This window comes from Papaver somniferum, chromosome 8 (genome assembly GCF_003573695.1).
Source record: "Papaver somniferum cultivar HN1 chromosome 8, ASM357369v1, whole genome shotgun sequence".
Classification (NCBI taxonomy): Eukaryota; Viridiplantae; Streptophyta; class Magnoliopsida; order Ranunculales; family Papaveraceae; genus Papaver; species Papaver somniferum.
This window is the reverse complement of record NC_039365.1, coordinates 18,020,186-18,043,658: the sequence shown is the minus strand read 5'-3', so window position 1 is coordinate 18,043,658 and position 23,473 is coordinate 18,020,186. Positions and strand designations below refer to the sequence as shown.

Here is a 23,473-nt window from a genome sequence, read left to right as displayed (position 1 = left end):
ATATTTTTTTCCCAGAAGAAATCTCTTTGTAGATTGTTGATGTCTTTGCAAGTTTTCTTAGGCACCTTAAAGCAGTTCATTTGGTAAATACAGGCTGATGAAGTTACAGACTTGATGATTACCTCTCTGCCAGCAGGATTAAGAGGGGTATGTTTCCATCTAGTGAGTCTTAGCTTCAATTTTTCAACTCCAGGTTTGAAAAAGTTTATTTTGCTTCTGTGTGTGAATAGTGGGGATCCTAAGTATTTATCATCCAGCTGAAGGACTTGAGTTCCCATGGAGTTTCTAATTTGAGGGATGAGATCTGGATTTGTGTTTTTGCTGAAGAAAACTCCAGATTTATGAAAGTTGATTAGTTGCCCAGAAGAACTGCCAAATATCTGTAGGAGCTGCATGATATTTTGAGCTTCAGTTATATTAGATTTGCAGAAGATCATGCAGTGATCAGCAAATAGAAGGTGACTGATAGGAGGGGCTGCTTTGCAGATCTTTATCCCATTGATTATGCGCATCTCCTCAGCATGCAGAAGAGTCCTTGAGAGAGATTCCATGCAGAATAAAAACAAGTAAGGTGACAGGGGATCACCTTGCCTTAGGCCTCTGGAAGGTTTGAAAAATTTATCATGAGAACCATTGATGAGAACAGCTGATGTGGAGGTTGATATGCATTGATTTATCTTGTTGCACCATTGATCATCAAAGCCAATTTTCTTCATAATTGTCATTAGAAAGCCCCAGTCCACTCTGTCAAAGGCCTTTGCCATATCAATTTTTAATCCCATAGTGCCAGAATTTCCTTTTTTTTTCCTCTTTTAGACCTCATGGTGTGGATTATTTCATGAGAAATAGCTATATTGTCAGAGATTTGCCTTCCAGAGATAAAAGTAGATTGGTAAAGAGATATGATTTTTTTTAGTAAAGCCTTCATTCTTTGAGCTAGGAGTTTAGAAATGATTTTGTAGGTTGTGTTGCATAGACTGATAGGTCTGAAGTGACTAGGGAGGTAAGGTTATCTACTTTGGGGATGAGATCTATGAAGGTGGCATTCATCTCCTTTAGCAGGTGTCCAGAAAGGAAGAAGTGTTGAACCATTGAGACAATATCATTACCAATAATATCGCAGTTGAGTTTAAAGAAGTTTGGTGGGAAACCATCTGGCCCTGGATCTTTGTCATTTGCCATACTAAATAAAATAACTTTAATTTCTTCAGGTTCGGGTTTTCTGTTGAGGGTGGATTTGTCTACCCCCAGTTATGGTTTGAGGGATAAGGTTGATGATTTCATAAGATGGATGAATAGTTTCAGCAGTAGCCATGTGAGAGAAGTGGTTGGTGAAGCAGTCTTTAACCTCTTGATGCTCAGTAATCCAGTTACCATCTTCAGTTTGAATAGATTCTATTTTATTCCTTCTTGCTCTACTCTTTGGGGAACTATGAAGGTAGCTTGTTTTTTGGTCTCCCAGCTTAATAAGTTGATCCCTGCTCTTAGTTTTCCAGAATTTCTCTTCTATGTCATGCCAGTTTTTGAGCTACTTTCTAGCATCAGCTAGGGCTTGTCCTCTGTCAAATCTGAAATAGTGAGTATGTAGCCAAGTTAAGTGTTGCTTGCATTCTTCAATGTTGGTTTTGATGGTTCCATACACCTCCTTGTTCCAGACTCTGATTTGAAGTTTGATGTCTTTAAGTTTTCTGGCAATTGAGAATGCACTTGAACCTGGAGTAACCTTTTTCCAGCATTCAGCTATAATTTTCCTGCAATCAGCATGATCTAACCACGGGCCAAAAAATTTGAATGGGATCTTACCATTCTTCCAGTGAGGGTTAGAATTTAATAAGATAGGATGATGGTCAGAACCAATGGCTAGCATATTAGTGATAGTGGTGTTTGGGTAGATATCCAACCAACTATTATTAGCTAGGCCTCTATCCAGTCTTTGCTCAGTAAGAGCATGACCTTTTCTCTTGTTTGACCAAGTGAAAGGGCAACCAGCGAAACCAAGATCAATGAGATCTAAATTTTGTATCTTTTCATTGAAAATAGAAGCTTCATTGGCATCAATGGGGTGAGTACTAAACTTTTCTGAATCATGGAGGATGAAGTTCAGATATACAATGACCAACCAAGGTAAGTTATAAGAGATAGCAGTTTTCTCAAGAATTTTCCAAGAATTTAGCTTGGATTGAGTGTCATGAGGATTGCCATAATAGCCTGTGAATAACCAAGGAGGGCTGTTGGCAGTTCTGATAACATCATTGATGTGGTTTATAGACCAATCTAAAATTTCCAGGTTTAGATTGCTTTTCCGTAATAATGCTAATCCACTATCAGTGCCACTAGCCCCTCCTGGATTAACATACCAGAAATTGTTGACTCCTAAGTCATGCAAATTTTTCTTGAGTTTATCATGCTTTTGTCTAGTTTCTGACAAGAATATGATGTCAGGATTTATTTTATTAAGCATGTCATTGAGGTATCTTTTAGCATCCCTAGTACCCAATTCTTTACAATTCCAAGATAATGAAGTGAAGAATTGCCAGAAACATGATACTGCGGGATACTTTGAGATAAGCCTTATAATAATACTATCATAATGTTTATGAAGTATAAATTGCCCAAGGATATAAAGAATAATATTTAAGTAATAGCAACAGAGGACTAGGTTGAGATTGCATACCCTTGTTTCAACAGCAGAACAATCCAAAGAACCATTAGCCATGGAGTTGAGGTGGTTGGTCATCTGCTTCTGAGTAGAGTCAGGCTGATCCTTGTATCTTTTTGCATTTGTCATTTCCATGTTGTTGAGGGCAGTATAGCAGTATTTGGAGTAGCCTTCTTTCTCTTGGTATCAGTAAAAGTGCTAGAGGAGGAACTGAGAGTGATGTCATTAGAATTCTCAAAGATATGATCCTTTTTCTTAGCTTTCCAGGCAGCTTTTTTCTTCTTTGAGGCTTCTTCTTCCTTAGGAAGGGAATGAGTGGGAAAGTACTTTGAGATATTTATGACTGAGAAGAATTGCTCAGCAGCAGCTAGGTCATCAGCAGATGTATCCTCATCATTGTTACTCAAGATGTTAATATTGTTGGAAGAAGTCCTGGAAGCTGCCTTCCACTTTGGTAATTTTTTATTGTAAGCTCCAGCTATCTTTTTTTCCAAAACTAATCTTTTGTGTCTAATTTGACAGTCTAAGACATTTGGGTGATGAGAATCCAGATCTTCAGTAATGGGGACCTGAGCTTCAGCATAATGAGATTGAGCTCCAAAGATGATGTTATTGTTAGATGTAGATGTTATGTTTTCTATTGATTGTTCAAGATCCAACCTTTTGGCAATTTTCATTTTTGCTTCAAAAGCAGCAGTTGCATCAGCATCAGAGTAATGCCTGTGGATGATATCTTTACCAGCTTGGACCTGTTTTTGTGTAGGAGTTATAGGTATAGGTGCTGGATGGGAGTTGGTAAGTGGTGGTAATCAGGATTTTTTTGATTTGGATGTGTAGGGAAAGGGGGCTTGGGTGATCAAGAATTCTACAAACTTTGCAGAATTTGATACTATTAAGAGTATAAGCACATTCCAGCCAGTGAGAAAGGGAAGGAGATTCATAAGCTTCTATTCCAAACTTAAGAGATCTAGTTACATTGATATTAACCTTGACCTCCACATTTTTCTCAAATATGTCCCTTCCATATGGTTTTTTTGAGCCTTGGAAAACACCAATTGGTTGAATGATATTTGGGATGTCTGGTATAATATGAGTGGGTATTCTCTTGATTAAAAGCCAGATCATAACCTTGGAGAATAGTTCTTCATCAATAAGTTCAGGGCCCTTTGCTGGTACACTCACTAGAACCATTAGCTTATCAAAGACCCCTCTAGTGCCTCCATACCTTAAAGTAGAGTAATCTTATTCCTTAATGGTTCTGAGAATGTAGAAATTTCTTCTTATGTTCCATATGTCAACTTCAATTCTACCAAACATCTCCCAGTGAGCATTGATGAAGTTTCTAACTCTTAATGTCTGGAAGCACATTTTTCTACAAAGTTTGCCAATAAAACATCCTTCCCAGTCTTGGGATTGTTTCTAATATTTTCAGAATTGATGAAGACTTTGGGGAACAAGTCCTCAGGGATGGTTAAAGTTGTATTCATTTTCTTCACCAGGTTCTCAATGGAAGGTGGCTTAGAACTGGAGGAGTAGGCCATTGATGAGTGGTAGTGAGACCAGAGGGAGAAATAGATGAGAGGGTTATGTTTACTTTGGTTAAGGGGGTTGGAGTATAAGACAATGTATATGATGTTGATGTGACTAACTTTAATTTCAAAAAAATTCACGGGATGATATTGCACCTTGTCGTAACTTAATAAGATAGCATTTGCAGTAGAGATGCTTATGGAGTCGTACTTGTGCTTGGAGATGACAGCAACGGGCTTGTTGACTTGGTCGACTATGGCTAATGGAACTTTGACTGAGACCTGTCAAGAGAAATAGGACTAGATTCTAAAACGTTAATGATAGCTGAGTTAGAGTAAGGTTGATTTTTTCTTACCTTAATACCATGATGCACATTTACCTTGTTACTGCATATGACTAGTGGAGGGGGTGCCTGTAGCAAAAGAGTGGGGATGCCACCTAGAATGTAACTCAGGAGTATCTGAGTGGGTAATTGGTGGGTAATCTTCTGAGTCAGATGAGCATAAAAATCCCTTCCAGTCTGAGGAGGAGCTTCAGGCGGATCAAAACTTATGGATAAATTCCATGGTTTTATAACCAGGATTCGACCCGTTGTTGGGGTCAAATTGGAAGTGCCAAGTGTTAGTTGCCGCTGTGCATGAGCCAATGATATGTAGTTACTTTTTCAAGGCCAAAGTAAGTAGCCAGTAGGCTTGCCAAAATGAGATATCATACAAAACCAATCTCTAGGACTAGATATCGTAGTGCCATCTTGGACAATTGAGGTTGTGATTTGCAAATTGTTGCTCTTCCCATACCAAATATAACCATAGAAAGAAGTAATTCTTTCAGTTTCTCAGTCAGTTTTTCCAAGTTTGTACCAGACAACCTTGCAGAATTTTTATGTCGAGTAAATTTCCGAGGGAGAAACAAGCTTGGAGTACCAGCGAAATGAGGGAAAATCAGAGATCCCCTGACGATGTTCAAAGAGAGCCAAAAATACCCAGATTGAATCATCCCAAGCATCAGGTAAATAACTTTGAAATCCAAGAGAAAGTTTCTGTTTATTGTTATTCTAAATGAAGAATTGCTAATGCGGGTATTGGTGTTGATTATGAATTGAATGATGTTGCAAAAAATTACTAGGATGATGCAAAAGGGGTGCTCAAATCGGATCCAGGCGAAGGTGAAGACAAGATGCAAGGCATTTCTTGTGCAAGGGTTGAAGAAGTGGGTTCTGGAGATGGCGGTGAAATGCATGCAGTGGCTGGGGATGGCAATCAGCAAGATCCCAGAGAGCGTGGTCGTCTGGAGAATGGGCGGCTTGTGGGTGTTAAGGATGGATGGGTTTTGTATGCTCAGCATCCCGATCGAGGCAGATTTGTGATCAATGAGTGGGTTGTGCTAGTGGGGGATGATCGGATTGTTTGCGGAGGTGCTCGTCAATGTTTTTTCGCAGCACCAGTTCCTGAGGAAGCTAAAGACCAGATTCATAGGAATGATTCTCTCCCTCTTCCTGCAGACAAAGTCGTCTTTCCTAATCTGTTCATTCTTGCACCTGAGATCCGACAAATGGATGCAGATGTTGTGGAGATAGACAGTGCATGTCATGGGGAGATAACGCATCCATATGAAGTACCAGCGAGTGAGCCTTTGCCAACAAGAGTTAGTGCTAGGTCTTTTGCCCGAATACCAAAAGCTGCTGGACCCAAACCTGCAGAAAAAGCTACAAATGCATCTGGAGATGCAGCGAAAGTCTAGCCAGGTAGGATCCCAAGCATTACACAGAGGGGTGTGAGAATTATATGGTAAACAGAAAACCTTAGATATAAAATATTTTATTATGGTCTGGTGATATGGGAAATCTAATATGTTATACAAAGTTGTTGTGGTTAACTTTAAAGTTGATTTTCTGTATATGATCATAAGAATGTTTGGCACGTTGTCAGTACTACTTCTAGATAAAAATGTGCATTGCTTTCCAAATTAGAATAGATTAGATTTGCAAGTGATCCAGTAGGAAATCATGATAAGAGTAACATGATTGAGATAATGATTCAGAAAAAAGGAGCATTTCTTGGTAAAGATATTACTAGAATTAGTACCAGGAACTGTACTAGCATTAGCACCAGAGTACAGAGTTAGCACCAGAAGTATAAATGAATAAAAGTTGAGGGTCCAAAGTAGATCTAAAATTTAACTGAAACAGTAATTTACCTTCAATATTTCGTGCCAGGATTATAGGAAGATACATACCAAGTTTTTGGGATGCAAATTCCAAGCAGTTGACCCATTGATGATGGTGGTCGTAATGTCTCAGTAAGAGGGAAAATAATTGATGGAGATAGCAATCATAAATATCCTTATATCCATATTTAGAGTATATGTCTATAAAAATGCTTAACCAGGTGAAACTACTTCTAGAGTTTGTCTTTGGAAAATCATAGCTGGCACAGAGAATTTCTCGAGATATTGTAAGATAGTAATTTTTCACTCCGAATTGAGCCAAAAAGCCTTGTATTGGAAATACAGCAATTGAAAGAGAAGTTGTTAAATTGGGATTTGAATTGCAGGTCTTTAACAACCAAAGGTTGTGAATTTTTTAGCTCCTTGAGATTGAAATGCTTTCTGTAACTGTTTTTAATTGAGGCTACATCTGTGACTTGTTTCTTGATAAGGACTGGTATTGAGATTTTTTCTTGGAAGGGGAGAGACCAGCTTCCATGCTAAAGTGAATAGTGATTTGTGGGTAATTTGTGTGATTTGTGTGATTAGAACTGAATGTGATGCTTGTGACAATCTTCATCTCTTCAGTTTCTCTGATTGAGGACTGAAAGTGATTGGGTAGTTTAATGTAATTGCAATTACATTGAAACGGGTGAGAATGAAGCCAATGAGCTCAATCGAGGAGAAAGGTTAAAACTTGGTGGTGGTAATCATCATCAGAGCGAAGAAGTAGAAGAGAATCGAGAGATTTTTAGATTTTCGATAAAAGTTCCGGTAGGATTCGACCGTTGAAAAGAGCCGTCAAAGGGAAACAACACTTAAAAATGGCTAAGAAAGATGATCGGAGAGAGGAGAGAGGGAAGGGGAGAGAGGAGAGAGGGGAAACTACTTCAGTTTCCGTGTTATCTTAACACCGAAACAAAATCAATGGTCTTTAATTGCATAATTAACTTACTATGTTCTGCCTCGCCAAATTTATGTGTGATTGGATGACAGCTCATTTGATGACAAAACAAAATCAATGGTCTTTAATTGCACAATTAATTATGTTTATCATTTTCCTTTTTTTATGAAACACCAAAACCCTATAAATGTAATATCTCTGTGCAACACAATTTAGAACAGAAAACCACAAACATGGCTTGTATCTTGATTAATGGTAATACTAGTAGCAGTCATCTTGTATCCGCCAAACTCTTTCTTCTTGTTTTTACGATATTTTTTGTGTTTTCATCGGTAACAGATGGCTTCGGAGCTCATCACTATCCGACGGCAGTAGTCGTGAGGAATAAATCATCTCCAAATACAGTGCTTACAATGCATTGCAAATCTGCAGATGACGATTTAGGTGAGCGTAATCTGGCTTTTGAAGCCAGTTGGGACTGGGATTTTTATGTCAATTTTTGGGATACAACACTTTTTTGGTATAATTTTTGGTGGGACGAGAATGGTACGCCTGGACAAGAAGGATGTCAAATTTACAAAGCTAAAAGGGATTTGCGTAGATGTCCTCGCATTTGCGAATATGATATTCGATCAGATGGCATATACAGTTACGGAGGAGCGTATGAGAGTTATTTGGTGCATAAATGGCCATAGCCATGATCAATATATGTAATAAGTGTTCTATAACGAGAATCAAATCTATATTATAAGGGACAATGATGTTTTTCTGTTTGGACGGAGATATACAGTTTGGACATATAAAGAACGGCCCAGATTGAGGCACCTATTTAAGTTATTCAGTTACATTTCTGACATATAAAGAATGGTCCAGATTGAGCTACATATTTAAGATTTTCAATCTATATTTTAGACATACAAAGAAGGGTCTAAATTAATTCAGATATTAATTTTATCTAAGATAATGAATTTAAATTAATTACCCTTTAATTTAATGTCATTTATTTGGGAGTTATTCCTCCCATTTAATGTTAAACCGTTTCTTTTTATTCTAAACTAAACTCCCATTAACTTTACTCTTAACTTAATCTTTTTTATAATCAAATTCCTTTCCCAAGGTATAATTCACTATTGTTTTGGTTGATTTAGATAATTGTTGTTAATAGAAATGAATCATTTTCTTAGTATTGTTTAATATTTGCATAAAAATACAATATCAACCTAATTTGGACGGAGATCTACAGTTTGGACACATAAAGAACGGCCCAGATTGAGGCACCTATTTAAGTTATTCAGTTACATTTCTGACATATAAAGAATGGTCCAGATTGAGCTACATATTTAAGATTTTCAATCTATATTTTAGACATACAAAGAAGGGTCCAAATTAATTCAGATATTAATCTTACCTAAGATAATGAATTTAAATTAACTGCTCATTAATTTAGTGTCATTTATTTGGGAGTTATTCCTCCCATTTAATGTTAAACCGTTTCTTTTTATTCTAAACTAAACTCTCATTAACTTTACTCTTAACTTAATCCCTTTTATAATCAAATTCCTTTCCCAAGGTGTGATTCACTATTGTTTTGGTTGATTTAGATAATTGTTGTTGATAGAAATGAATCATTTTCTTAGTATTGTTTAATATTTGCATAAAAATACAATATCAGCCTAATTTTTGTGTCATTTATACAGTTTAATTTCTCTATGATTCTTTTCATCAATATTGAATTTTGTTATCTCGATTTGTTTAGGAACTGGATTATTCAATTATCTATACTTAGTCAACCATCTTGCTAATACTGAAATTTAGGAAGCTTCAAAATAAGAAACACGGAACTGGATTATTGAAGCTCACATATAATCTTTCATTTTCTGATATTAGAAGATTGTTTTTAAGCAACAAAGAAAACGGTTTAGGGAGCAATACAATGATGCAAAAAAAAATTGTGGGATGTGTCACTATACCTATATATGTCGGGACTATACACATTTCCATTCCATATATTTTATCATTGACAAAGATGAAGAAGTTTTGGTATTCCAGAAAGGTACAAGTCTAATTTTTGCTAGAATATGTGGTTCATTTGCACATATGTGATTGCCATGACTAAAATGTCGAGTTTTCTAAAGATCATCTCGGTTCAAGAGAGCTTAGTGCATAGGAACACATCTAGACTTTCATCTAAAGATACCATGACTAATACTTGATCCATCACCTTTCTTTTATCCCGCAGATATCATATAATACTTGAGATTCTTTTATTTCATTTAAGATACCAACAAACCGAACTATGTATAAATACATTAAATTTTGGAAGTTGATTTAAGAAATATTTTAATATTCACCTGTAATGTCATGTTCATTTTGTGCTCGCAAATTGTAGGATTATGGTTGTTTTAGGTCTCTTATGTACTCTTAGTTCAAGGTATAATATCAATTCAATCTGCAAGTTTTCATACCATTGGTATTTAGATTTAGACTGAGTCTCTTATTTACTTCTAGGCCTCAAACGCATATGCTGACAAAGAGAAACTCTCCTATACATGTACAGTTTATCGATTCATGTATTAGAGGGAGAAATTTCTTTTATTTAGATCTGTAATTTATTTAATGCGAGTCTTTCACTATTTTAGTAAGACAACAAGATTGTATTATCAATTTGTAAGGAAAAGCATACTTGGCATATGATGTATGCAATTACATCAGGTGCATCATTTTTCACCGCTAAGAAAGATTCAAGGACGCTTCGTATCACCAATATTCAAGGAAATGCTGTAAAATTTAATGTTTTACATTTTTTTTCTTTTTTTTTCGTATTTTTTTTGTGACACTGTAAGCTGGGCGTTTTTCATGTGTTCGTTTAAACCATAAATGTATAGTTATCATTCTTTTTCAAGAGGTTTCACAGTACAGTGTAACATCTCTCAAACCTAGAACACTATAGGGAATGATGAATGTTAATTACAATATATATATATATGAAAATGACATGTTTAATGTCCGTAAAATGTTTTTCCGTAAATTATATTAACCTAGCTAATTAAACTTTTTTACCATGGATTCGAGTATTACTAATGTGTAACCATGCCAATTATATATTGACACTAGCACAAAGCCAATATTCATTTTTAAAAACAGTCAACGGTTCCAAAAACTAATGCATATGTAACACTTTTTAGGTATATGAAAGAAGGGTTCCCAGTTAAGATTCAACTTTTCGAATTTCGAAAAAAAAAATTGCACTAATATTTTTTTTATCACAAAATAACAATCTAATTAAATGATGACTGAACTGCATTTGTAATTTGGAATACAATCGACAAGTTAATTTTATTCAAACAAGGAATTTCTACGAGTTCCCGCTTAGGAATTTAGGTTTTCAAGTTTGTTGGTATTGTTTGCAACAACTGTGAATGGATAGTTATCTCAATAAGCATAAATGAAACTAGGTGCAGATTCCAGTATTCACACTTACAATGGATATCTTTACCACCAAAAAAATTACTGTGTGGTGTATATATGTCTGCGTACATCCATATATGGACATCCTAATCACCATCTAACTAGAAACCAATCATGTTGATGTTAATAATATCGATCAAAGCTTCGAATTCAGTTTAAGGGAGATTACCATTCCCCCAGTTTCCCACGCTCAGCTCATGGTAGCTCGCAAGAAGAAAAAAAACTAATACCAAAACAACTAGTAGCCATGTGGCATTATGGCATGGGTCATATCCTAGTGATTTAATAAAATGAAATCTTTTTCTGATGAATAAGAAAATTTAAACGAGCCAAAAAAATTAATTTAGCATTTCCACATAAAACTTCGAAACCAATTAACCAGGATGAAATGAGCAAAATTTAGTGAAAGAAATGAACTGTGAAAAACAATGACTAACGTAGTTTTAATATATTTTCAAGCAAAACGACATCACTTAATGCTTCACCACCAAGCTTACCCCTTTATGTCCCAGGAACAAAGTATATCCAAGATCATGTAAGCTAAATGAGGCAATAAAAGATTTTGTTGCTTACAAAATAAACTTTTCCCTTCAACACCTCGTGTTCTCAACTGCCTTTCCTTTGAACTAAAAAGTGATGGTCATCAAGGTTGTCATACAAGTCATTCCATGTTACTAAGCAGAGTGAGGTGATAATCCTACAAATGTATAACCGAAGCTTCCAACCTTTTTATGTTGAGCTTTGCCTCAAATCCTTAAAAAACTTGAATGTGTTAAAAAGATTTTAGCAAGCCCTCTAGGCATAAAGTTGGAACTTCCGTAAAAAAATCTCTGCCTAAGTACAACATAAATACATCCCCACACTAAGGATAAATCAGCATGAAAAACTATGAAATAGAGAAACTTATCTAAACCCAACAATGTCAATACACTTGGTTTATCAGTCTGATCTAGCATTTCCATCAAAAACGAGAAACAAACAGGATAGATATAAAATGTAGTCCGATTGGATCCTCTGTATTCAAAATTAAGCAAGATAACAAAATAAAGGTTTGTCTAAAAATAGCAATAACATAACTCCCAGTATCTCTTCAAGCAGAAGAACGTTGCTTAACGCTTTCCACCACCACCACCAAGTTTTGCTCCCTTTGGTTGGGCACCCTTGGCCACCTTACCTTGAGTCTTCTGTGTCTTAGACATTACTTCTGTTTTTTTTATCTTTCTTCTCATCCTTGGACTTCCTAACTCTCTCATTGATTTCACTGAAAAAACTACACAATACAAAATCAGTAATACAGAACTACGTCAACAAACATCAAGTTTCAATGTCAGAGTCTATGATGTTTGATTAAGAAATGTGAAAGCAACAAAATCATACCGAAGAGCGGCTTCAAGAGCTGCATCTCTATCTTCGGGTTTCTCGGCCCTTCTCTTTTGAATCACCTCCAGAATAGCACCAACAATTGACCTAGAGTAGGGCTTCTTGGTAACACGACGCCTCTTCTTTACTGCATCTGTAGCGATGTCCTGCAAGCAATAAAATAAAGGATATCAGTCACACAAAAAATACGCCATACTTCACAGACAACAAATTAGTAACTTGGAATTCAAATTGGCTTGCCAATTTACTTGAATCGTACTATAAGTTCCATGATTATTCATATCCATGGCCCAAAATTTATTAAACAACAGGAGAAGCCCACGCAATTACCTTCTTGTTGTTGCTTCCTGTGCATGGCTGTCCATGCCAGCTTAGAGAGCTTCAAATTACCACTTACATTCCGGGTTAACGTAAAGGAACACCTACCACGCAACAAAACCACACCAAATTCATTAGTGAAATAACCAAACATATCGGTTTATTTGAAAAACCGATTCTTGTTTCCCGTAGTTAATTAATGCCCAATCGACCACCACAATTAAGAATTAAGCATCAGTCCATATATTTGTATTTATATATTGTAATTTTTTTATATTTTCTTTTTTGGTATTAAATTCGTTGAATACCAATGAAAATCAATGAACATCTTATTAATTATACAATTATTTTTTTGATAAAGAAAGTAATTTATTAATTGAAGGCATTGTGGTCTCCTGTTAGGAGGTTACAAATAGAGGAATTGAAATTCCCATAACTCTCACAGATTTGTCTAGTTTCTTTGGATGTTTTGGAAATTGCATTTTCCACTTGATTATCATCTCGACTAGTAAAGTTAAAAGAACAAGAAACAAAACTAGAAATTAAGTGTTTAATCTCTTTAATAAGGTTACCATTTTCCCATTGAATAAGCGAGGATTGACGGCTGATGGATAGTATGACAAGCTTTGCATCTCCTTCAATCTGGATCTTTGAAAACTGTAATTTCTTAACCCAGCTTAAAGCTTCACAAACCGCCATGCACTCCGCATCCTCTGCTCCTAATGCTCCATGGCCATATGTCCCTTTAATTCCAATGCAGGTACCTGTGTTGTAACGCTATGTTCCACCTCGCCAAATTAATGTGTGATCTGATCACAGCTATGTTTCACCACACAGGGATTTAGTGTTTGGAGAGATTGGTTCACCACATCTCCATTAAAAGGAACATCAATAACTTGCCATGTTTCAGAATCAGGGTTCAATCGGCCGGATCTTGTCACTCTTGGTCTTGCTGCCATCTAGAGAATCAATGGAGAATAAAAAGTTTTTGATTTTGGTTTTTGAGAGTTTTTGAGGATATGAAGGAGAATATAAATGGAGGAGAGGGTTAAAATTAGGATTAAGTTTTGATTTATTTTTTTTTAAAGGAGAGGGTAAATCAGACGTTTAATTCACTTGAATCTCCCCATCTAGTGTTTGCCTCCCCAAAGCATTTAAGCCCCCAAAATGGTCAAAAGACCAAGACTTTTTAAGCCCCAATAATAGAATTCCACGTTAAACCAAAAACCACTTAGTATTATTTCAATTGTGATAAACAGAATGCACTTATTTTTTTGGGATCCCGACACCAACTCCGTAGGAACACTTACCTAAAACGTCTAGCTTTCTTTATTATGTTTTAATTCCTTTTCTGCTCTTGTCGGTTTGTTTATAGTTTTGGTTTCCTAATTTAGCTAGAACTATATAAGCACAATTTTAAGGTGGTTGGGTTCTTTTAATATTTCCTAATAGAATCCTCTTAAGCTGTATCCAATGTTTTAAAAATCGGGCCAGTCATCGAACCGATAAAACTACTGGATCAGGATCAAATGGACTAACAAGTGGTTTAACCGGTAGTTCATTGGGTCAAATATATACCGTAATAAGTAATAACTACTAATAATCTTTCAATAATAAAAATCCTGGCGTTTTTAGGGGCCACTCAAAAGGATTTAGGGGCCAACAATAAAACAAAAAAGGTCACCCAAAGGGAAAATGTAGCCAGCCCTTATCTCGCGTAATTCGTAATGGCGAAATTACCCTTATATATTCGGAGGATATGATAACATTGTTACCCACCGAATGCAATCGGAGGCCAAAATATTTTCCAGACGTCCGATTGTACGAGGTGCAGTATTTCTTGGTTCGTGTTTTGGATTCAGCGTTAAGCGGGAGTTAAATATATTACAAAACCTACCGATTATAAGTTGCCGCAAATTCAAATTTTGAAAGCTACCATAATCGGTAGATATGCTAAATCCAATACCTACCGGTTATTGGTTTCTCCACATTCAACTTTCGTCAAATTAGCCGTTGGAGTTTTTGGGAAAAACAAAAAGAGCCGTTGGACCCTAAACCTATATAAAGAAACTCATATCTATCACCCCAATTGCACCAAACTCTTTCCTCTCTTCAGTTTTAATTTTTGCCAGACGTCCGATTGTACGAGGTGCAGTATTTCTTGGTTCGTGTTTTGGATTCAGCGTTAATCGGGAGTTAAATATATTACAAAACCTACCGATTATAAGTTGCCGCAAATTCAAATTTTGAAAGCTACCATAATCGGTAGATATGCTAAATCCAATACCTACCGGTTATTGGTTTCTCCACATTCAACTTTCGTCAAATTAGCCGTTGGAGTTTTTGGGAAAAACAAAAAGAGCCGTTGGACCCTAAACCTATATAAAGAAACTCATATCTATCACCCCAATTGCACCAAACTCTTTCCTCTCTTCAGTTTTAATTTTCATAACAAAAAACATGGATATTGCTTTTGCCGAAGAAGAAGATTGTGCTATTTATAGAGCGTGGCTTGTGGTAACTACTCATGATCTTGTTCACAAGCTCCACAAATCGGAATCCGAAGAGCAGATATGGAACCGTATCTTAATGGTATTTGAGGCCTTAGATGGTAATCGAATTCGAAGATCATCCAATGACATTAAGATGAGAAAGAATGCGCTAGATAAGGATATTGACAAACTTGAAGATGAGGAACGGTTTGTTAGGAACGCTTTTCCTTGGTGGACGTATGAAAAACGAGTAAGTATCTCTGTAACTCCAATTCACATTAACAAAAGTTAGTACTAACTTGTTACTCATTCGTAATTTCAGAGAAATCTTGCGGATCGCCGGTATGTGGACCTCTATGGGAAACGATTTGAACATGAAGGATGCTACAAAATCAAGAGGGACAATTTCTATGGTCACTGGAAGTTATGATCTGTTTTAATACTTTTATGGTCAATTAGGAGTATGGATTTAGGTGCTTTTGACGAAATTGTAAGGTTAAGGCCGTTTGAACTTTATGTAATGGATGTAATCGGAGTATTATTAATATAAAAACTAGCCGATTATACGAAATCGGTAGATTATTTTGTTAAACAGCCTAACGATTTTAATATTCGGTTATTTTATGAGTCAACTTTCTTTCCGATTATGGTGTTGTTTGGTTCCAGGAAACAGTTTTTTTTGAACTTGTAATATTCGGAAGATAATGTTTTTGTAAAGTTCCGAATGTACGATGGCCCAAAAATCAGAATTTGGAAAAACTTATACTTTTCAACTTTTGTCTTTGAAATAATCGGACGTTAAATTAGTTACCAAAACTTCCGAATATGGGATGTCTAACCTTCAATATGGGCCCTTGGAACCACCTGGAACCATGGCGTGGTTTGTTTTGAACTTGTGATATTCGGAGGATAGGTTTTTTATAAAGTTCCGAATGTACGATGGCCCAAAAATCATAATTTGGAAAAACTTATACTTTTCAAATTTTGTCTTTGAAATAATCGGAAGTTAAATTAGTTACCAAAACTTCCGAATATACCACACAAATCATTGTCATTTGAACTTGTCTAACTTAGTTACGCAAACAAATTTCCGAATGTACAACAAAAATCATTGTCATTTATCTGCTCTTCTTTACTTTACGACCGTGACTACCTCCCAGTCATGCACGACCACGGGTTTGAGCACCTTCAGTTTGAGCACCTTCAGTTGGAGCAGCTTCAGCGCTCGATGAAGCTCGAGTTCTTTTACCCGTCTTTGATACTGCCACCTTGGGCTGATGCCTCTTCCTGACTTTCTCCCCAAACTGGGCAGCATAATCTTCGTTATCCATATTATCAACTAGATCTCTAGCCTCTTTGATCTTCTCAGCTGGCATGGGATCTCCGCTCTTCAAGCATGCAGTTAACATTTTGGAAACACGCTTGAACCTATTCACCTGTTTTTTATACGTAATGACATAACATCAAACGGTAATTACCTAAGATTTATAGGAATAATATAAAATGAACAAAAATATAAGAACACGCACCAGTCTATCATAACCAGCTGGTTTGTCTTTGATGATACAATTATAACTTGAACCCGCCGTAGTAGTGTTGGAATTGATTTCACGGATAACCAAAGGATGTGATACCTTGTTATACCAACTCATATAGTCTGGAGAATTTTCATCACCTCGGATGGTTCGTCTACCAGTGTCGATAATGAAGTCATTCCTCTTATCCCAGTTATCAAGAACAGTAGGTGGGCCTGTGTGAACAATCGTGAGATTGTCACCACTAGAAGAACACAACTCCAACTCCAATTTGTAGTAATCTCCCATTTTCTCCAGAGGTTGATGTTGTATATACCCGTGTTGTCGCATCACCCTAGAGGGGTTATACATCACATATCCTGTGGGGTGCCACAATGGTCCAAAATAAAGGGACAAGTCCGACCGAACGTTTATATGCCCACTGACTCGATCTTCCTTGTATGGATCAAAGCATACGTCTGAGGCCTTCAATTGGTCCAAAATCTCCCTCATACGAATCAACTGCTTATCCTTTGTCCTAGAACGGTTGTCTTCAAATATATACTTTGTTCCTCTAGGAGTACCTTTGCACCACCCCGGGTTCTCTCCGGCCAACTTCAGGATAGGGAAGTGGTCATAGATCCATGCCTATATACATAAGAAACCAATTTTTAGTAAATAGATTGTGTATATTCGGTAGTAATTTCCAAACATAATTTCCGATTATATATAATCGGAAACAAAACTGAGTAGCTATCCACCGAATACACAACATTCGAAAATATATATGGATCATTTCCTACCGAATATGCGTCATTTGGAGTTCAGTAACCTATAGCTTTTCTGGCCTGTATATTCGGTTCTAATATCAAAAGAATATTTCCGATTGTATATAATCGGGAAAACAATTAAGTACCTAGCCACCGAATAACCCACATTCGGAAAATAAGATGGATCAATTCCTACCGAATATGCGTCATTTGGAGTTCAGTAACCTATAGCTTTTCTGGCCTGTATATTCGGTTCTAATATCAAAAGAATATTTCCGATTGTATATAATCGGGAAAACAATTAAATACCTAGCCACCGAATAACCAACATTCGGAAAATAAGATGGATAAATTCCTACCGAATATGCGTCATTTGGAGTTCAGTAACCTATAGCTTTTCTGGCCCGTATATTCGGTTCTAATATCAAAAGAATATTTCCGATTGTATATAATCGGAAAACAAACTAAGTACTTAACCACCGAATAACCAACATTCGGGAAAAGAGATGGATAATTTCCTACCGAATATGCGTCATTTGGAGTTATGGATATGCATCATATGTATTGTCTACTGAATAACTATAGAGTGAGTTATAGAGTTAAAGAAAAAACCTGCAATAGAGCCACATTCCCGGCAACTTGGAAGGTTCCTAGCCTCGAAGCCTTTCTCAACTCTTCCATCAAGAATGCTAGGCATGCCGTGCCCCAAGAATAGTCACCGACTTCAAGGAGAGGATCCAAAAGTTGTATAAGGTTGGCGTCGATCCGGTTGCCAGAAGTATTGGGGAATATGACACATCCCAATACACAAAGGAGATATGCGGTGGCAGCGTGGTTCACTTGCTCATCAGTTAACGTTCCATTCTTTTCCTTCTCCAAGGTGCCTCGAAACATATTCATCAAAGCTGTAATGTTGATCTGTCTTGTTCTGTAACTTGCATGCCTCCTAAACTCTGCTGTTGTTGTCTCTTCATCCCAACCTAAGCACTTGTTAGTTAGAGAATAAAGTTGTGCCCAACTTAACTGCTTTGTGTAGTTAAACTTCACAGCTGTGCCTTGGTCGGGAAGGTTAAGAATCTGCACAACATCATCCGGGGTGATCGTCATCTCCCCAAACGGCATATGGAAAGTATCGGTGTCAGGATACATTCTCTCCACGAACGACGATATGTCCACACGATCATGTTCCAACAATGAATTCTCGGCGGCATTAGCTAACCCCGAGTTGGCAACAATTGTCTTGAACCTTTCACATTCACCGGATAAAGGCCACGCAAGCATTTTTGTTGGTGCGGCGGTAGGTTTGAGTAGACGGACCGCATCTTGATGATCCTATTAATACAAGTATTACGATATAACACATAGACAATACATTAATAAAAAATAGTAATTTTATTACCTCGGTTTCATATATTTCTCTGGCCCATGAGTCTTTGTATCCAAATAGCAATTTTCCTCCATCCGCTGGTAGTTCAAGGATTGTGCCTGCTGGAATACCCTTCTTCTTCAAGTGCTGAGGGACAAGATGTGATGCTTTCTTAGCAATATCCTTCCTTACAACATCTTTTCCTTTTTTGGCTTTTTGGGTACCACTTGGTTGTCCTTCTTCTTATACTCTTGCCACTGGATCAACTGGTTCAACACTTGGTCCTGCACTTTGTTGAGCGGCTTGTTCAACACTTGGTCGCACCCCTTGTTCACTGCCTTGTTGTTCAACAGTTGGTTGCACTCCTTGTTGACTGCTTTGTTCTTGTTCGCTTTGTTGAGCACCTGAATTATCTTTGGCACTCCTTTCCCTCCTAGCACTAGCTGTCACTTTCTTCCTCCCTTCTCGACTTTGTCTAAACAACAAAGAAAGGAACAATATTTACAAACTATACAATCGGAAGACAAAGTATGGAAATATAACCCGAATGTACACATTCGGACGTAAGAAGACACATATTGTTCCCGAATACAAAACAATCGGAAGCTAACTAAACATATTTGCAACCGAATATACATCAATTGGAGTTCAGAAGCTGTAAATTTTTCATCCTACACAACCGGAAGAAAAAGTGCACCTCTATAACCCGAATGTGCAAATTCGGAAGTAAGAAGACACATATTTTTTCCGAATGAAAAACAATCGGAATATAACTAAACACGTTTACAACCGAATATTCATCAACTGGAGTTCAGAAACTCTAAAATTTTATCCTACACAATCGGAGGTATAAAACATTATATTGTCTTCCGAATAAATACTGGCCCCAAAATGGGATTTTTCCTATATCATAAATTTTGAGATTTTTTCAATATATACATTCGGTAGTGAGTGTTCTTCCGAATACTTTGTGTCTACTTAAATATATTCGGTAGCCAAAAAATTCATTAAACTACCGATTATTAGCAGTTTGTATCCAGGAAGATATGGCCACCAATATTCGGCAGATAATCATCAAATCTTTCTCCCGAATACTGTCGATGTTCTTGAAAAATGAAGAACACAACTACATTCGGAAGTAAATGAGCATGCATATCGTCCGAATCTGGATAAATAACCGAAAACCCTAGAAATGTTTTTTCACGATTCGACGAATTAAAGCGAAATAAACCCCAAAAATGATAGATTCTTACCTAATTGGGGCCATTTGAAGTTGACGAAGTGTTTGAGTCTCGGAATCGCCACCACCGACTACATTGCCGGGTACTTGTTCTTCGCGTTCTTCGCGTTCTTCTTCATTTGCAGCAAGAATTTCTTTATTTCTTGCTAAAATTCCAATGTTTGGATCGATACCCCGAGCAACATTTTTGGTTCTAGGTCTGTGGGTTTCATTTCTCTTATCCATTGTTTTATAATCGAATCGACGATGTTTTGATTTTACGATTCGCGGTGATGTTTCAGTTGAACGAGGAAAAAAAAATTTTCTTCCACAATCGGAAGATAATATGAAACTGGAAGAAGAAGAGTTGAAATGAGTAGAATTGTTTTTGATTTGGTTTTTATACAGTTTTACCAGAAGGGCATTTATGTAACTTCAATATCATATAGGGTACCCCTTAACTAGAGTCTTTGGCTGGGTATAAATTGATGGCCCCTAAATCCTTTTGAGTGGCCCCTAAAAACGCCAGGATAAAAATACCTATCTAACATTAATTAGATAATAAAGTCAAATCTATGATGGTGGTTAGTATATATATGTTGATAATGCAAGGACTTCATATGAAAATCTTAATATTTCAAGTTTCCTCCCATCAAATTCTTCCACCGATGGTTTCAGATTCTACTTTCTTTTTTTTGACGCGCTCTCTCTCTCCTCACATAAAGAAGAAAACATGATACTCTGTTCAGAAAAAACAAAAACAAAAACAACAGAAACGATTATCCAACTGACCTTCTTTCCTTCTTCATTCATTCTACATTTTTAAGAGATTTATTGCAAGTATCTATTCTCATTAGGGTGGGACTTTCTTTTTTATTTCCTTGACGAAGAATCGATCTGATCCATGATAGATCTGATTTCATTATGGATTAGATCTTTAAAAGCATGATCTTTCTGGTAATCTTTTAATTACAATGGAACATCTCAAGAAAAAAGAAAATACAATAACAATCTAAAAAAGAGTAAAATTCATGAAACTAGTTGAAGATCTGTACGGGTATCGTGGAAATTTTGTGATAGAAAACAGCCGGGTGAACCGGCAAAAACGCAGCTGGGTAGGTGGGCCAGTGGTTGGACCGCCCGGTTTACCCGGTTCATTGGGTTTTTTTACATATTAGTGGGATAATATGAAGCCGGACTGTTTTTTTCAATGGTTCATAGATTTATCGGTCCAACCGGCCGGTCAGGTCCGGTTCTTAAAATACTGGTTGTATCCCTGTATATAGGTTAAGGGATATTTAATACTCTTTTTTTTTTTTTGGACAATCAACATATTTCAATTCGTTCAAATCAAAATCGTGATTACATGTCTGCTTACAAGAATAACAAAAACATCAAAATATAAAATAATCAAAACCCTAATACAAATAAAAACATCATTTATCAGTAGGTCGCGAAGAGAAAGAGTGATAAACAACAAAGATATCCAAAATAATTTTATGTATAAGGGAGAGATGATGGTAAATCCGGAATTAAGATCCGACAATTTAATCTGATTGTATTCTTCTTCTTCAATAAGAGATGCTCCTAATACAAAGGAGTACTTTGCCCATAAATTTGTCTATCCACACGAACACAGATGCCGATACAAAACGATGTGGTGATGAATCGTTGATGTTTTTGAATCAAGAATAGCAAGCCACGAACCGGCCACTAAAACTTGAAGAACTCGTCCCACAACGACGAAGAAAAATCGTCCCAAAACGACGAAGAAATATGTCAACAGACACCAAAAACGATGTAAAAATATCTTATTCAATTACCAACAATCAAAAACTTTCAAAGAAAACAAATTCTTGCTCAGATCTGGTCCAAAAGGACCAGATCTGAGCAAGCCGGCTCTAGGGTTTTTCTTCTTTTTTTTTTTGAGAAAGGGAAGAGGAAGAGGAAGAGAGAAGGAAGAACAGTTGGAATCTTAGTACTCTACTTTTTACCTTGGATTTAGGAATTATTCGTTGGAAGTGAAATAATCTCGGTAAGTCAAATTTTAATTACCTATGAAACAAAAATACCTAATCTACTCTTAATGATTAATGGTCAGTAGATATTCTCTCTCGGTATTCACCAATGACTAATCCGACGTGGTGAGAATCGTGAGATATGCATACTGAAGAAACACATTACACTGTCCCCGTCTAACTAAACTTGTCTAAATTGGGGCATATGCCAATTAATTGGGGCGTATAACTACATGAAAAAATAGGGTCGTTAGGAAGTAATTTGTAGAAGCCTCTTATCCAGTATTTATATTAATGCCTAATATGCCCTTATTAAATTAGTGATGATTAATTAAGTTAATATTTATTAAATTAATAAGTGTTTGAGTGGGATTATAATGTTTGGATTAAAGTAGAAATTCATTTTTCTTTTTAAAGGTTTGGAGGGAAAGAAGTAGAGGGAAAAAAGGAAAAACTAGGGTTTGTGAATTTCTTAGCAAAATGAAAGAATTTACTGATGATGAAGACTCTAGTAGTGATGAAGAGGGAGGTGCATCAGATTATTATGATTTCGATCCTACCGAATTGGATAATTTGTTGAATGAAGAAGAGCATGACAACCAAAAAATGCTTGAGGATATTATTCAAGCACAAGAACAATTTCGTCGGGAGGAAGAAGATGATAATGCTTCTAATAAACAGGTATGAGTTATAACGATCTACAGACATGTATTTGCATGTCTAAATTGCCGAATAAGGAAAAAAATTCAAAACTTTAACCCAGAATCGGTTTATTCGATAGCATGCTATAAACCGATCTGGGAAAAATACCCAAATTGGGTTCAAGAATCAGTCTTTGTTCATCACCAAATAAACCGATTGTAGTAAATTTTTGGCGCGACGGGTACGTGACGAGAATCGGTTTTTGTTGGTGATGTGCATAATCCGATTTCTTCCCTTGAATAATCTCGTAGAATACACAAAGTTGACAATCGTTTTTTTTTTCATTAATATGTAATCCGATTTTGGAGTTCCAGGAGAAATGTGCACCAAAATCGGAACGTGAACCGATTGTAGACTCTGAAAATTTTCCACCAATTCTTTAATCGGTCTTTATAGTTGCACATATAAACCGATTACTTATAATCGGTTTAATCGACTGTAACTTATAAACCGATTTTGAATCCTCAACTTTTTGATATTTGTTGTACATTGTTGTGGAGTTTGAAGAAGATCAACCCGAAGCCGTATTTCTGCTGGGTGTCGATACCTCTGCCCACTATTTCACCGATTTGGAATGGGAAGATAGAGACGATGCAAAGCAATGGTTTATAAACAAGGGAGATTAAATGCGCATTAGTTTTAGGCCGTCATTCAAGTAAATATCATTTGTAATTTGTTTGTGAGAGAGGTGGAAAACAAGAAAGTCACTGGACAAAGGACATACTGTACGTGAAGAAGACAAGGATTTTTACATATCGATGATGAAGGAAGGAAAAACAAGACAAGAAAAATAAGTGATTTTTGAAAAAATGGTTACTAGAGTACAAGGGCCAAAGGGGAATGGACCAATTACCCGAGAGCATTGGATGCAGATGCCTCTATGTGGTCATCTCTTTGCGGAAACGTGGAGTTGCGTTGTTCATCTATT

The 23,473-nt window shown here is 36.5% G+C and overlaps 1 pseudogene; it reads right to left on the bottom strand.

The window, feature by feature from the left end:
* Positions 1-11,875: 11,875 nt before the first annotated feature.
* LOC113305195 overlaps positions 11,876-23,473 on the bottom strand; it is a 45,194-nt pseudogene continuing 33,596 nt past the window's right edge.